This window comes from Schistocerca americana, unplaced genomic scaffold (assembly GCF_021461395.2).
Source record: "Schistocerca americana isolate TAMUIC-IGC-003095 unplaced genomic scaffold, iqSchAmer2.1 HiC_scaffold_801, whole genome shotgun sequence".
Taxonomy (NCBI): Eukaryota; Metazoa; Arthropoda; class Insecta; order Orthoptera; family Acrididae; genus Schistocerca; species Schistocerca americana.
The window spans coordinates 47,501-52,500 of NW_025726568.1; the positions used below are offsets into that span (position 1 = coordinate 47,501).

Consider the following 5,000-nt stretch of genomic DNA (forward strand, 5'->3'; position numbering starts at 1 on the left):
ACAGAATATCCCACCCTTCCGACAACCACCATTGCTCAGCTAAGCCACCAACACCCACACATGTCCTACACAGGGGTGCACCCAACATCACAATACTGCCTCCTGTCACACCACACAAACAATGGCACGAATGAAAGACACAGGTCTGCCACAAGCATGGAATCAGAGCGCCGCCTGTTATGAGCCAAAGGTGCACCCTGACGTGGCAAATCAGATGATGCCGCAGTCATTTACTTACGATAATCACAATCAACAAACCAGCCCCCCCCCCCCCCCGAAAACACCTTTCCTTACAACAATGTGTGCCTTAACCTAACCCGTATTGTGCCTTAACCTAACCCGTATTGTGCCTTAACCTAACCCGTATTGTGCCTTAACCTAACCCATATTGCGCCTTAACCTAACCCATATTGCGCCTTAACCTAACCCATATTGCGCCTTAACCTAACCCATATTGCGCCTTAACCTAACCCATATTGTGCCTTAACCTAACCTATATTGTACCTTAACCTAACCCATATTGTACCTTAACCTAACCCATATTGTACCTTAACCTAACCTATATTGTACCTTAACCTAACCTATATTGTACCTTAACCTAACCTATATTGGGCCTTAACCTAACCTATATTGGGCCTTAACCTAACCTATATTGGGCCTTAACCTAACCTATATTGGGCCTTAACCTAACCTATATTGGGCCTTAACGTAACCCACGTTGCGCCTTAACCTAACCTATATTGTACCTTAACCTAACCCATATTGTACCTTAACCTAACCCATATTGTACCTTAACCTAACCTATATTGGGCCTTAACCTAACCTATATTGGGCCTTAACCTAACCTATATTGGGCCTTAACCTAACCTATATTGGGCCTTAACGTAACCCACGTTGCGCCTTAACGTAACCCACGTTGCGCCTTAACGTAACCCACGTTGCGCCTTAACGTAACCCACGTTGCGCCTTAACGTAACCCACGTTGCGCCTTAACCTAACCCATATTGCGCCTTAACCTAACCCATATTGCGCCTTAACCTAACCCATATTGCGCCTTAACCTAACCCATATTGTACCTTAACCTAACCTATATTGTACCTTAACCTAACCTATATTGTACCTTAACCTAACCTATATTGGGCCTTAACCTAACCTATATTGGGCCTTAACCTAACCTATATTGGGCCTTAACCTAACCTATATTGGGCCTTAACCTAACCTATATTGGGCCTTAACGTAACCCACGTTGCGCCTTAACGTAACCCACGTTGCGCCTTAACGTAACCCACGTTGCGCCTTAACGTAACCCACGTTGCGCCTTAACGTAACCCACGTTGCGCCTTAACGTAACCCACGTTGCGCCTTAACCTAACCCATATTGCGCCTTAACCTAACCCATATTGCGCCTTACCCTAACCCATATTGCGCCTTAACCTAACCCATATTGTGCCTTAACCTAACCTATATTGTACCTTAACCTAACCCATATTGTACCTTAACCTAACCTATATTGTACCTTAACCTAACCTATATTGTACCTTAACCTAACCTATATTGTACCTTAACCTAACCCATATTGCGCCTTAACCTAACCCATATTGCGCCTTAACCTAACCCATATTGCGCCTTAACCTAACCCATATTGCGCCTTAACCTAACCCATATTGCGCCTTAACCTAACCCATATTGCGCCTTAACCTAACCCATATTGCGCCTTAACCTAACCCATATTGCGCCTTAACCTAACCCATATTGCGCCTTAACCTAACCCATATTGTACCTTAACCTAACCCATATTGTACCTTAACCTAACCTATATTGTACCTTAACCTAACCTATATTGTACCTTAACCTAACCTATATTGTACCTTAACCTAACCTATATTGGGCCTTAACCTAACCTATATTGGGCCTTAACCTAACCTATATTGGGCCTTAACCTAACCTATATTGGGCCTTAACCTAACCTATATTGGGCCTTAACGTAACCCACGTTGCGCCTTAACGTAACCCACGTTGCGCCTTAACGTAACCCACGTTGCGCCTTAACGTAACCCACGTTGCGCCTTAACGTAACCCACGTTGCGCCTTAACGTAACCCACGTTGCGCCTTAACGTAACCCACGTTGCGCCTTAACGTAACCCACGTTGCGCCTTAACCCAACACACGTTGCGCCTTAACCCAACACACGTTGGGCCTTAACCCAACACACGTTGGGCCTTAACCCAACACACGTTGGGCCTTAACCCAACACACGTTGGGCCTTAACCCAACACACGTTGGGCCTTAACCCAACACACGTTGGGCCTTAACCCAACACACGTTGGGCCTTAACCCAACACACGTTGGGCCTTAACCCAACACACGTTGGGCCTTAACCCAACACACGTTGGGCCTTAACCCAACACACGTTGGGCCTTAACCCAACACACGTTGGGCCTTAACCCAACACACGTTGGGCCTTAACCCAACACACGTTGGGCCTTAACCCAACACACGTTGGGCCTTAACCCAACACACGTTGGGCCTTAACCCAACACACGTTGGGCCTTAACCCAACACACGTTGGGCCTTAACCCAACACACGTTGGGCCTTAACCCAACACACGTTGGGCCTTAACCTGCTCTGTAATTGTCATACGACGCGTTAAATTAGTGTGGTGTTGCCTAACTGCAACCCCCGCAATATAGTTTGCTACTCGCACTGCCTGGTCCCCAGAGTATCGCTTCATGTTAAACACCTTGCAGCTATACACTGTAATGCGGATGGCAGCAGGACGTACATGCTCAATGCCCTTCGCAGTTGTTCATTGGCATTTGCATGGCGAAGCACAGCCTACGTTGTGGTACGGCGTGTGTCAACTGTCCGCTGATGTTGTACGTCCAAATCACACACTGTACTGCACATTGGTCCTCATGTACTGAATGATACATCGTGGTACATGTGTGACCGTACCACGACTGCGCCAACAACGGCGAACCATACGGTCCAAATATTGTGCACTCAGCTACGTGTCGTCTCCCTATAAGAGCTGGATTGCAGTATGGTATGCCGTGGATGGCGATCAGCATGAGCCGTCTGTTGATGTAGTGGCGCGTGTTGTCAGACGTAGTCGTCTCTTCTCACACACCGTGATAGCATGGTGCACTGCGTTCCACATCTGCGACATGCGACAGAGGCCGGTTGACAGTCGTTCGCGCAATGGACATCGCATACGTACGGGGGCCACCTTCCACGTGTTCGCGAAGCGTGCACATGTTGTTGCGTGTATGTGGGCAGACATAGTGTGTCGTGACACCTGACACAGGCATGCAACAATCGTTGAATTTGCAAATGGCGATGGACGTCTACGTTTGCTGGTGACGTTACGCAAATGAACAACTGGTAAACGGTTGTGGTGCGGTTGTTCTCGCTAGAGGTGAATCAGTGATGGCGACGATCGGTTGAGCTACCAACCGGTTGTTTCAGCGATACCCACCATGCCCACGAACGTGAATGGCATGTGGGTGTGAAGCGATACGCGGCGGTGGCTGGGTGGGACCGTCCCCGGCCGGTGAGGGGGGGCCTCCCGGCGTGCTGGCCGCGCGGTGCGTGGGCGCACGCGCTACAGCCGGCTGGTGGGGGCGGCCAGTGGCAGGCGCGCCGGCCGACGGAGGCGGCAGGCGGCGCAGCTGCGCGCCGGCGCACCCTGCACGCGGCGCCGTGCGGCCAAAGTAGGTCCTCGCGGGCCCGGTGCGAAGCGCGGTGGACATCTGCAGTGTGCTGGTCCGATTGAGGACTGTGTGCGCTGAGGATGCGCCGCCGCCCGGCGCTCGGCGCCGCGACGCCGTCTGCTGCTCGGTCGCCTCTGCGGTTCTCGCAGGTGGTTTGTATCGCAGCTGTGCGGACGTGTTGGCGCGTGCGCTGTGCTGGGAGAGTTCGCTTCGGCACCCAAGTGGGGCTTTTGTCCTTCTGTGGCGCTGGCGTTGGAGCTGCCGGCCACCGTAGGTGGCGCGTGTTGTCTCCCGCCGGCAATGCCACGACAGCACGCTCCCGGGCCTCTGTCGGCAGCGGCAAGCTCAGTTGGGAGCACGGGTGGTCGCACCTAAAGCGTCTACTCGCCAAACTCCGGGCGATTGCGCCTCTCTCGAACCCGACCAAGTACTTAGGACGGCGCTGCGCGCCGCCGGGACCTGAGAGGGTTTCGAGGTGTATTGTGCAGGGGAGCTCAGCCTCCTCCTGTTTGCAGAATAATTGAGCGGACGCTTGCGTGTTCGCGCGGGCCCCCGGGACACACTCCCGGGCGGCCGGCTGCTCAGCTCTAGTTGACGCAGCTCCCTGGTTGATCCTGCCAGTAGTCATATGCTTGTCTCAAAGATTAAGCCATGCATGTCTCAGTACAAGCCGCATTAAGGTGAAACCGCGAATGGCTCATTAAATCAGTTATGGTTCCTTAGATCGTACCCACGTTACTTGGATAACTGTGGTAATTCTAGAGCTAATACATGCAAACAGAGTCCCGACCAGAGATGGAAGGGACGCTTTTATTAGATCAAAACCAATCGGTCGGCTCGTCCGGTCCGTTTGCCTTGGTGACTCTGAATAACTTTGGGCTGATCGCACGGTCCTCGTACCGGCGACGCATCTTTCAAATGTCTGCCTTATCAACTGTCGATGGTAGGTTCTGCGCCTACCATGGTTGTAACGGGTAACGGGGAATCAGGGTTCGATTCCGGAGAGGGAGCCTGAGAAACGGCTACCACATCCAAGGAAGGCAGCAGGCGCGCAAATTACCCACTCCCGGCACGGGGAGGTAGTGACGAAAAATAACGATACGGGACTCATCCGAGGCCCCGTAATCGGAATGAGTACACTTTAAATCCTTTAACGAGTATCTATTGGAGGGCAAGTCTGGTGCCAGCAGCCGCGGTAATTCCAGCTCCAATAGCGTATATTAAAGTTGTTGCGGTTAAAAAGCTCGTAGTTGGATTTGTGTCCCACGCTGTTGGTTCACCGCCC

At 51.7% G+C, this 5,000-nt stretch overlaps 1 non-coding gene across 1 annotated transcript in view; it reads left to right on the plus strand.

Annotated features, from left to right (window-relative positions):
- Positions 1 to 4,316: 4,316 nt before the first annotated feature.
- LOC124591091 overlaps positions 4,317 to 5,000 on the plus strand; it is a 1,910-nt gene continuing 1,226 nt past the window's right edge. The window contains exon 1 of the ribosomal RNA XR_006976942.1: positions 4,317 to 5,000. This exon is cut by the window's right edge and continues 1,226 nt beyond it. This is a non-coding gene — a ribosomal RNA (small subunit ribosomal RNA).